General features: G+C 38.5%; 1 protein-coding gene across 1 annotated transcript in view; it reads right to left on the bottom strand.

Moving 5' to 3' along the window:
- The window catches only part of LOC139697696 (uncharacterized), a 234,166-nt gene that overhangs the window by 17,706 nt on the left and 203,688 nt on the right, over positions 1-12,772 (bottom strand). The gene's annotated exons all lie outside the window — the stretch shown is intronic.

Here is a 12,772-nt window from a genome sequence, read left to right on the forward strand (position 1 = left end):
AAGAGAACACAGATCACATTTAAAGCAGTTGCATGGATCCAAAATGGTATTGATAATAATGTTGTTACAAAAAATGAAATGAAATATCAATTACTTTCATCTTATTGGTATGAACTTAACACCAAAATAGAGCAAAATGCAGACGCTAACTCAGTCAATGGGAAAGCGAATGGAATCAGAATTCTTTTCGATTCAGAAATCTCAAGAAATTATTACCAAATGATGCAAAGGATATAAAATTTGCCATTTTAATGTGGTTGACGTAATTATTTTGTGTAATCCATCAGGAATCTTCTCGAAATTTAAGAATTTCACTCTGGAATTTTATCTACGGAATAAATGAAATGATTAACTAATGTTAATTAACTACCGTTTAAGCTAGGTTTCGAGATGACGCACGCCTTACGATCGCTACATTTCAAAGGCTCGTCTAACAAGACACAACGTGACACCCCGTACCGAATCCTTCTTCGATTCCACGCATTTTCAACCTTCCTCAATCCCATTCAACATGCTCATTCTTTTCCTCCCCCTACCTTTCCCGCCCTAACATTCTCCCCATGTCACATTCTTCGATATTCTGTCACCAATTGAAATGCTCTGCAAAACTTTTCCAGACCATAGAGGGATCGAGATGGTGCGGGGGCTAACGTACTGGCTTCCCACCCTGAGGGCGCGGGTTCAAATCCCGGCGGTGTTGAATATTTTTCAGAGGTACCTCGATCTCTCACTCTCACTTGTGTGAGAGTGAGTACGTGAGTGAGTACGCCGTCCGCCGGATGGGACGTTAAACTGCTGACCCCTGGGCGCCTTTCGTAAAGAGTAGGCTAATGCCGATGCCGGGGTTCTCTCCACCCTTCATCTTTTCCTGTCCATCTCCTATGGCGCAAATGACCTTAGCTGTCGGTCGCCTCCCCTAAAAACTACCAACTTCATCTGGAAATCATCATGCTCCAACATATCGCGTTAACCTTAATTAAGATTAGGTACGTTTCAATCTAGTGTATGAGATATACCAATGGAAAAATGCGCGAAACAGCGTTTACAAGAGATCATTCAGTGCTGATTTGCTCCAAATAATAAATTTCTTAAACGGCTAATAACATTACGTATTGTTCTAAATAATAGATACCTGTCAATATAATTTGACTGTTTCCCCAATGATTTACTGTTAGATACACCTTCGGATATTTTTCATTAACTTTTATAAACTAATACGACTGCTAAATTACATTAATCACTTTTATTCCATAATCATCCACGTACTCGTATCTCATTCAAGAAGAGGGCGTTGTCAAGGCGACTCTGAGAGATTAGCGAAAGTAGTGCCAGATTCAGAAATCACCACCGATGTTTCACTTCAATTAATCATTCCCTTTTCGCCATATTTTGTAGAAGGGGTGGGAGTTGTTCATGACACGGGTTATGAAATTCTGGATCCCGAGCGTTGGACCTGGTTTCAAAATTCATCGATGGCGGTCGAACACCGTCGCCAATCGAATTAATATCTTTTGATTTTGACTGAGCGATCTCTTTCAACTTCGTTGGAATATTAAAAATAAACGCGTTACCTCTCACTTCAGGATGCTATTTACTTCACGACTCGGGAAAAATAGGACAATTTTGCAAATTTGCATGCGATCGCGTAGCGGAGCGAAAATCAATTACCACCGTGTCGAGAGCTTTTTCACGGTTTTGACATCGAATTTTAGATACCTTTTTGCATATAAATCACCTATCAGGGCGTTTGTCTTAAAGAGAATTCCTTTGTACCTTGATATTTTCAAGCAGTCTTTGGGATGGGTTCAGCCTGGGGGGCCCTAAGATATGGCTTCTCTGATACACACAGTAGCGATCTAGTTTTTTCGTTTAATCCATCTTCTACCCTCACTCGCGATCTGTCCTGGGAGAAACATAGACGTGGAATATGAGGTCAAACAAACAAAAAATTAGGATTTATCAGATGAGTTTTGGGGAAATGTGATGACAAGGTAAAGGAGAAATGTTATCTTTCGCTATGTTGCTAGTATATGGGATCCTCATGAAGTAGGGTGAATTGACGAATTAGATTGCGTACAGCATAGAGGAGCTAGATTTGTAAAACGTTATGACAAAATAAAAGTCGCATCAACATTATTATAGGATCTAGGATGGGAATCACTCATGTTAAGTTATAGATGCAATCTCTTGCATTAATTGGAAGGGTGTCTCTTAAGTAACGATGTGGGAAATGTATAATTAGCTCCATCGTATTACGGTGGGAGAGATCATGCCAATAAACTTCGAGAGATTAAGTACAGAACAGATAGGTGAAAGATGTTATTTTTCCCACGAGCTATAAGGGATCAGAATGACGTAAGCGTTAACGTAACCCTCCGACCGTGCTAGGGGGGAAGGTGTTTTGGGTCAATGGTAATTTGATGTGTAATCACCCACTGCCATACCCCCTAGCTTGCAGGGTACTACATAAATCTAAATCTAAGATCTTAAAATGTATCAGAAAGCCACCATGAATCTCTCCAGTTCCCATTTAATGTACGCAGGGGTAGTCACGTGTCGGTGCCTAATTGCACGGAGCGAGGTTGTTACTTTCCATTCGCGAATATTTTCGTCCATCGAAACGCACTCTTTACCTCACATCGGATTCCCATGAGTAATTCCAACATTGAGACGGCCACATTTTTTTGCGACAATGCCTTCACTCGCGCGTATATTATAGAGCTATTTGTCAACCCGGGCGCTCATGAAGAAGTAGAACTGGTGCTTTATTTTTTCGTTTCGTTTTGATCTCAGGTACGGCGAGGCAATGATGCATGCGAGTTCATTCGAACGCCTTTCACGCTCCTTCGGGAGTCGCGAGGATAGATGCCATTGGAAAAACGAACGAAGACAACTCGGGGACAGGAAAAAAAAACTGAGAGCACTCCGCAAGATGAAAACGCATTCATTTTACCGTCCGTAATTTTCTCATTCATTCCGCAGCAATGCTCTCAATTATTCCCACGTTAATGAAACGAGGCGGCGTTGACTGGCCTTCTTTTGAAATATGTTTTAAAATCGTACGCACTTGAGAGGACTTTAATGAACTACTTCAACATACGATGCCATCATTAGAGCGGCGTCGGAGAAGTTGTTCAAGATAGATCTTATTTATTGATATTAAATCATTTTAATAAGTGCGTAGTGTAACCCGATGCAGTAAATTTTTCAAAAAGTATTTTATTTTGTTCGTTAGATATTGTATCGGAATACATAAACAGTTCTGAATTGCTCATTAAGAAATTTTCATGTCGTAGATATTTCCATGCTCTCTTCTCGAGCTTCGTCGCGAGGGTCCTTATAACGATTACAATGGCTGAAGACAACGATTGCTTCCCTATTTTCTACCAACAACTTAGCTACATGGACTGATAGAGGAAGTACAACAGTGATGTTGTTTTTTAATTGGAATCTTTCCTGTGTCTTTTCATTAACTTACAGAATTTTACCGCTATGGAAAAAAATACTTTTGTAAAAAAATAAAAAAAGAGTTATGAGCATAGAGAAAGCTTATGAAAATGCTTATGAAAGAAACAAATGAGACAAAGGTGAAAAAGCTGTTAATACTCTACATAGACAATGATTCATTGAAACAGATTAGGATACAATCAAAATGATTGAAAGTTTCAAAACATTATTCTATATGCTGGGAAATTTTTAAAACTGCAAAAAACTAAAAATATTTATTTCACAAACGAACTCACATTTTTTAAAATCATAGCTAAACATTGAACATTTTCATATTTAAAGACACAGCATATCCCAATGCTTTATGCCATGCAGACCCTATGGTTACATTAAAAATATGTATTGCTCTTGTATTTTTTTCAATGCTTTAAGAAAATTGGATATAGGAATCATTTTTTATTTAAATATAAAAACAGTACGCGTATCTAAATAATGTAAAATTAAGATTCAGAAGAATTATTAACATTTTGACAGGATTTGACATGACCCATTATTCATATTCTCTAATCTTCAAAGATATATTCTCATCGCAAGTCAGGCATGTATTTTATTTGCATTTATTTAAATTTCAAATTTTAGGTAAAACACTTCTCATCACGGTTTTGTGTATACAGATGTCAAAAGAAGTCTTTTAAAGAGCTTACTGTTAAAAAATGTAAGAATAATGGTATACTTATATATATATATAATCTGTTCTTCAATAGTTGAATAATAAGCATTAAAAGAAATAAAAAAAATATAAATGAATATACCAATCACTAAGATATGCGGAATTGTATCTTGAATGCATCATTTAACGAGCTTTTAAATCAATTTCATTGAAGAAGTTATAAAACACTGGCAATATTATTATCACCTTCACATTGAAGAAAAGATTTGTCAATTTCACCTATATTGTCGATAGTGTTCCTCTCGAGCGGGTAACTTCAAAAACTGCTTTTGGTGTCAAATAATCACAAGCTAACTTGAAATTCACACTTTAAACTATCCAATCAAAGGCCTTTTTATATCTAATCGGGGATTTTAAAGGGAAACTAATCCTCCAAATTCTCTATCGATACCCAAGTACAATTATGCTGCGCCCCTGTTCCGTCTTTTTTTGATTACGGCTGCGTTATCTGAAATCTTATAGCATTTAACTTATGATTGAAATATTAAAAGATACTATTGAGAAAATAGATACACGTTTTGTTAATTAGATGTGTTGCAAAAAATAATGACCCTATTTTTAATGAAAGTGACTATTCCAATTGATGCCAATAATTAAGTTTAACTCCTTTAAATGTAAGCCGGTAGGTTACCAACGTAATTTTTTTCTTAAAAATTTTGAACGGACCTGATGGCTCTGGCCTTCTTCTAAGAGTTGTAGATATTAGAGTCCCTAGCGCGGAGAACACCACTCTTTCGAGGTTGATTCGGATGGGTGGAGGAGTTTAGGAAGTTTGAACCATTGACGCGAGTGTTTTGATCGGCAAATGAATTTTTAGATTATAAATCTGAATCCAACATTTCCAAATATTCGTTTAGCTTTTAAACAAACTTTAATTTGTTATCAGAAATTTTAATATACTTTTTTAGTGTTTGCATTTTATTACCTCTCTATTTTCGTTAATTATTTGGTTTTCACTATGATATAAGCACCTGTGGGCATTGAATACATTATTACTACTATTATTACCCAAGTAAAAGAGGCAAAATAATCTATTGTTGAAACACGAGTTTACTTCAAAATCCCATTGGTCCTAAAATAGTTCTCCGACAGGAACTCGCTATAAAGTTTACGGTGGAATTTACACCTCCATCAGAGTAAGGTAATTGAATAATCTAGATAACTCCTTAAAGATTGGGGCATAATAACGTAACTTGATTTACGCGAATTAAGTGCGTAAAGCTCTCCGATGAATATGGGTGGTTGAAATTAGTAGGTCACGGTCTGTATCATATTTTTCTCACCAGTCCTCCGATCATCTAACGAATCCAATCATTCACGGTCGAGAACATCCCAGCCAAAAAGCTGGAGCAGTTATCCCCCCAAGTAACGTGGCGCTCGCCATAAATAGGCCTCGAAGCGAGAGTGAAACCGACTCTGCGGGAAGTTTCCTAAAGCACTGCTCGAAAGTAAATCCCAACTGGATGACATTTCCATTCAATAAATGCTTTTTCTCCCTTTCAACGCCACCCGCGCCTCCTGTCTCAATCGGCCGTTTATCAAATTCCGAGGGCGAATTTTTTTTATCCCTTTCGGAGTTATGCCATCCGCAAGACCTTGTGCTGACTCATTCTTCTGGATAGTTTCACAAAAAACCGCCACACTCCCACATTTCAACTCTATCGGAGCACCAGGTATTACGCAACCACGGTTTTGGACCCATCTTGAAACATTTAGCAGCCTAACAGGGGCTGGACTCACTCGTGGTACTTGATAATGTACTTATATTCACTGTCCAGTTCGCATATGGATTCATCATCCGCTGTTCTGCAACACGGTAGCCCCTTTAATCCATTACTTTCTCCATTTGTTTCTGTAATTTGCCTGATCCTTTGTTCCTTTATAGATTTTTCCAAACCTGATATCATGCAACATTTTCAATCTCCTCTTTCCCCATCTCTTTTCTTTTGATTTTCTTTGCTCTTTTTATATTTCATTCTCCTCTTGTTAAATGTCCTATCCAGTTTTCTTTTCTCCTCTCGATCGCATTGAGGACAGTTCTTTCTTCTCCAATTTTCATCTTCATCCTGTACATAATTTTATTCTTTCCAAACTCCTCCACGTCCATACATCTCAATTCTCTCCCTCTCTCTTCCACCCAAGGTTAACATTTTACATCCAAAAGTCATTACACTCCTCACGAAGTACTTCACTTTTTTCTTCCCCAGTTCAAGACTACTGCTTGGCAACCATTCAATTTAATTCCCCCTTTGCCATGACTATTCTCGTTCTACTTTCTACATCACTCTTAACGTTTTCAGTTATCATACTTCCCAGATACTTGTACATTTCAGCTCCCTCCATCCTTGTTCCATTTATTGTTACTTTCATAAACTCTTCATCATTAATTTTCATAACTTTTGTCTTTCTACCATTATTTTCATGTCATACTCTGCCGTTCATTTTTCTAGTGTGGACAATCTTCTTTGCAATGCCTGAATATCACCTGCAAGTGGCATGACGTAATACATAAGCTATCAAATTGAAATATTTCTCTGGCCCTGGTGTGTCAATCAGCACGTTTTTTTGACTGATTTCTCATCTACTGCTGATTCTCTCATGCCCCGATGATACTGCTGTCTTAAATTTTCCAGCGTTTTCTCGTCAGCATAAATTTCCTCTCATCTCGCGCTCTTCTGCACCTGACGTCTTTGAAATTATTAAATCACACAATCAGCAGCTTCAGAAGTTGGTAAAAGAGTCTACTTATAAATTTGCCTGATGAGGATTTGAAAAGACTATTCTACTCGTATTACTTCCTCTACCCTGATATTTTATTACTTAAATTAAACCGGCTATCACGGGCTTCAACATCCTACTATTCCCCTACCATGTTCTACCATCTGGGTGAATGAACTTATATCCCAGTTGCGTTTGTTACCTCTTTTAACAAAATACTTCAAGTACTCGTCTTTGTTGGTGACTGAGGTTCCAACACACGGTGACATACGCCCCGATGACGGAATTCATGTTAAGTCAGGCTTGATGACATCCTGCTCAGCGCTGAATGAAGAGATTACGTTCACGGGCTGGTATTTATTATTCCGATCACCTGACTTGAAAGATTTGCTGTTAGATTCTCACAGTTCTTGAATGCCTGCCTCGATTTTTTATTTCCTTTTCATATTCACCAAGTTAGTGTTCTTCTCGCAGTTAAACATGAAGGAAGAAATACACCGCGTTTAGGGGTAAGCGATCATTCAAATGCTGCTCTACTAAGAATTGTTTTTCAAAGATGTTTAGAAGAACCATTAACAGTTGGGACGTTCGAAAGGAAAAAATAATTTATGAACAAAAGTGTTCGACTTGAAGACTTAACGGTCGGTTAAGTGTCCCTGGATACGTTCTTGAAGGCCTGAAGAGAAACTGCAGAATATAGTTTTCAAAGAAAAGCACAAAGTGCATTTAATTTATTAATCGAATAACACCTTTATTTTCGTACAACCACGGCAACAAGTTTTCTTAATATTGTTATTAAACGTTCAGAGGTTTTACTGAACGAGTAAATATTTGCGTCACATCGACCGAGGAAGCTATTATCAGAATATTGTACCTATCGTTTTAGGTAGGCTTTGAATGAACTCAAACTATAACATTATACATTTCTTAGTCCTACCTAACGAGACATGACCTTACCTCCCACGTTAAAGTAAATTTTCTTCTGCTCCGCAAACTTTCTACCTCCCACAATACCATCCAATATGTCCAACATGCCTATCCTTTGCCTATCCCAACCTCACTTGCCTAACGTCCTCCCTTTATCGCCGTCTTCAACATTCCAAACAAAATGATCTGCATCCATCTTTCCTCCCAGGCAAAATAACCTCAGACAAATTACTGTCACTAATTTTATCTGACTCAGGAGAATGACTATTCATTTTGACACTGATTTCGGATTTTTTTTACGATTATACCTCCAACTGCTTCTTCGCACTGCAAAGCATCGTGTAATACGGTATGTTAAAATCATTAAATAGAGGGCCAGATAATACATATTGGTCAAAAATTCCTGGGGAACTTATCTGAGATTATTCGCGCTTGAGATAATGGATATTAATGTTAATACAAAAATAATCACCTCCTCGACGGTAAACCAAATGATAGAATAAAACTGTGCCACCATTAAACTCTGACGTAATCTCTTTTTCTCGTGACGCTTTGAAAATGGAGGTGATTGACCGTCCAGCGGATGCCCAGAATCGCGTGATTCATTTGTTTCACTTGTTACCCGGCTGTTTTGGCCGTAAATTCATCATCCACACACGAATGAGCAAGTTATAAAGCCGTTAAGGTTATAGGTCAGACATGGCCGAGAGAAATGCTTTGGCAAAATGGGGTGCTCTCAGAGACACCGTGATTCACATTCGAACGGAGACCAAATATTACGATATTTTCCGTCTTCGCTTCTTCGAATCAAAGTCGTGGAGCTGATCCTTGCTCCGTATTTCGAGTCAGGTGCAATAAAAAAAATAAGTGCATCGTTAATCATGCAATCGAGACCACCTTTCACTTCCTACTCCGCTAAGAAACGTTAAATTACTCCCCAAAATAAGCATTTTGCAACGTAAACAGACAATGCACCGTTGTGATTGCGGCACGCCTCCATTGTTTCGGTTAACGCCTGATTGGTTTGCTTCGGACCCGAAGGAGTAAAGACCTCTCTTGCGTGTGGACCAGAGTGAAGATTTTTACGGCCCTTGAAAGACAGTTCGACATGCAATGTCACTGATTCGTTAACGTTTGCGTTACTTCAATATTATACAAGTATCAATCATACTATGTTAGAAAGACTTAGGATGACGTGAGACATTGACAAAGGAATTGAATTTTATATAAATAGGCATAAAGATTTTATAGCTAATAATTTAGGAAAAGGGAAGGTAAAATGGGTTCAAGTGGTGAAAGAGAATGTTTTCTTAAATAAAACATGTCAATACTTATCCATTGTTCGTAATTTGGTATTGTTTTGCGAAAAATACCCTTTCTCTTCCCTCCCACTTTGCAAGGAGTTTTGCTGCCGCATTATTATCTAGATTCAAAGAATAATGCAGGAGTAGCTCAGGAAGGGAAAAATTTGTTTCAACCAGGAAGTTTACGTACAATATGTTGTTTAAGGCTAAAACTCCACCAGAGTGATTGTTATTTATATTTGCTGCAACCAGCTTCACATTTAATACCATAACACCACAAGCTATGTGTTACTATGTATGTGCATCACATGCATTTGTAATTGGGAGCAGAACGCTGAATGAGACGCTGGAAATTCACAAAGGATCATGGATACTTTTCATCTTTGCTGAACTGAAAAACTTTCAAATATAGATACTTGCACTGAAAAATGCGGAAATGTTGGGTCGGGATGAAATACGTCCCCAATGGATATTAAAAAAAATGAAACTGTCCATAACACTAAGATGTGGCGGATTCTTTTCCATCTCAGAGCGGAGCTAATCTTATTCCATTCATGTCTTGCGGAAGATTTTGCATGGAGCGCCTTTCCTTCTAAATAAGCCACGGCTGCAGGCCCTGCGAAAGGTGGTTTCCGCGAGCGAAAATCTAATAATGGGAAAGGAGGATATTATGGGAGGCCCCGAAAAAAATGCATACAAGTCAAGATGAAGGGGCCGTTGTCTCTACACGAATATTAATTAAAGAGGTGATCAAATTCGCGGTGAATTAATCACTATTGCCGGAGGGAGCACGGTTGTATTAGTATTTAGTTCCATTTATCATTCTAATTTGAGTAATTACGGGAGGAAAAACGGCATAATTCAGTTAAATTAATAATGACAAAACTAGCATGCGCAGACTTGGGTCCCAGGACAAAAGTTTGACGTCTATTTCGTTCATTGTGTCTTGGAAATTCTACAATATAAATAGATGAACGCTACAGTTTTCAAAACTTCCGTGCCATAGACGTGATGGTGGGCTTGAGAGTGGCTGGAAACTTCGACGCTGGAGAGGAAAGTATCAAAATATTAAAAACTAAACGCAATCTTTTGAGTAAAAAGCATTTAACTGTAATTAGACGAATGGAGTACGTCCGAAGCCACTCTGTATAGATTGTTTTTTAATTGTATGTTCGCTATTATCCACCAATTATAGTCCCTATGGACTAAAATGTAAGATATACATACCACAAGCTTATTCTGGATTACACCATAACATACTCTTATTTTATGACATGTCCCGATGTGAAAAAAATACTAATGATTATTAGAGTGAAAGTAACCACAGGCAGAGATCATTTACGCAATTAGTGATGGCCAAGTGATTTGGACGAATGCAGAAATTTGGTCAGCTGAGGCAGGGTGGGAATTAATCAGGGATCAGCGTTGTTTAACTCTTACCGAGAGACTCCAAGTGGACTGCAGTTTAGCGTCTCATCTGACAGACTGTGAAATATAAGTGCTTAATATAAACCACAGAGAATAGCGTTGAAAATAGTCCTTCGCTAAAATCCATGCCAATCCTTCGCCGTGGAGAATTCTCACGCTAATATCAACACCAATCCAACCCCCTCAGGATGAAAGACATAAGATATGTCGAGTCATTTCATCGAAAGGCATTAAGATACTTCGTGGCTAACGACCCGGTCGATTTTTAAATGATCGATCCGTTTTTGCTCGAGGCAGAACGGGCGTCATTACCAGGACTCGCCGTCAGCACGTTGAGAATGGAGAAATTACCGAGATTGCTAGATTGAAAAAGTTATCACTCCATTATTTCTCCTGAGGTGACTTGAGCGAAAATAAGACGTCACCATGGAAACGAGGAGTGAACCATGACGAGGGTGCATTTTAACGAAGCGTAACCACCGGACGAACACGATGGCCTCCGAAAGAGCTCCCAACGACCCACGCCCAGAAACGCCTCCCCCGCACTCTTTTCTCTCACTGGCTGGAGTCAATGGCAATTTATTACCGAGTTCTCAGCTGATCGAGGGCTCCACAATATGTATTGCGATGCATTTCCTCTGACTAGCGATCCTATGATCCGCGGTCATTTGATCGCGAATGGCGATGGATAGCCACCAACGTCACGACGTAAATTTGCAAATGCAATATTTCATTTTAAATGCCGAACCTCGAAAGATAAAACTTTCGTGGTATGAGGATCGTGAGCGGATATTGCACACCGATAATTTCAATAGCGAAGTTGCTCGCACGGTTTTTATGTAAATAAAATACGTGATCTTAATGTGATATGTATCCTGATCTCATTTTTCATTACAATTTCAATATACTGGTATTTTTGCAATGTTCAGTTTTTCTAGCAAAGCCATTTGAGTATATTCCTGATCCATGAAATTGGCTGCCAAAATAACCAGTGCAGGAATTTTTTTCACGAATAATCTGAATTTTAATATAAGAAAATATTAACCATTTAATAAAAGATTCTTCAGGAGTTACATAATTTACCGTTTACTGAGTTACATAATATCGCCATAAAGTTTTCTTTAGTGGCTGGTATCCTGCCAATCTTTACAATCGCTTCTTGAAGACGGAAAGTAGTCTCTATATAAGTAGGTACTTATGCGTTAGCAGCGTTTCTTTGCTAGTGGGGCAGATATTGTGCTTAAATATGCCTTAAGAGACGAAGGAGTGCTTCTTAAAAAAACAAAAAAGGTGTGCCTTGAAAAGTAATCGACATCATTCTTAAAAATTAAGAAATGTTTTTCCTTCTCGAGTATTGCCTGAGGGGAGAATATTATGAATGCGAGGTAGAGTGAGGAAAAGTATTTTGGATGGAAATAAGGGATGTAAAAAGAATGCAGAGATAAATATCCAGTCATTGTAATATACTTGTAAAGCATAAGGTAAAGGATTTTTGTGCCATTTTAATCAAGTCTTAAGAATTTCATGGTGTCTAGAGCTAAAGTCCAATGAAAACATAGCCTAACCACGATTAAGTACAGGAAAAAAATATTTGTTAATAATCAAAACATAGAAGTAGGTTTTTTCTTTCACTTATTATAAAAAGTCATTGATTCATCGGCCACCTTCGTAAAATTTCAAAAAACCATTTTCCCTTTGTGCATGTGCTGTTTTCCTTTTAGCTCTTCGTACTTTATACCCTACCAACCAGCCACCTCTTACAATATGGTATGCCAATACTCTTCCCCTTTCTCTCGCTTTCAATAATACTGTGAAATGCATAATGTGTTACATTTACATTCAGGCATCGTGCTAATATTATGACAACGCGAAAACCTCGGGCAACTTGGAAACAGCCGGCGGGTCCCTTTGAAATCACCGGCGGGCCAGAAGTGGCGCCCGACTTGGGCTTACTAACTATGCCGAGGGGGCGAGGAAATGTTCCTGCAAGCACGATCTCTTCCAGACTTCTCAGCCCGACACCCACTGCCCGCCCCTCAGGATATCATCGCCACCTTCCCCCGCTGAACCGGGGAGAGTTGAGAGCTTCGCGAAATTAAAAAAAATAAGTTGGAGGAATTCAATCACGATATCCCGACTGTAATTGCCCCTCGGGGCCAACACCGTAAGCTAGACTCTCGAGCCCTGGCATTCTCCCTTCTCAGAAACACCTATCTCC

This window comes from Hetaerina americana, unplaced genomic scaffold (genome assembly GCF_022747635.1).
Source record: "Hetaerina americana unplaced genomic scaffold, ioHetAmer1.1.p SCAF_8, whole genome shotgun sequence".
In the NCBI taxonomy this organism is placed as follows: Eukaryota; Metazoa; Arthropoda; class Insecta; order Odonata; family Calopterygidae; genus Hetaerina; species Hetaerina americana.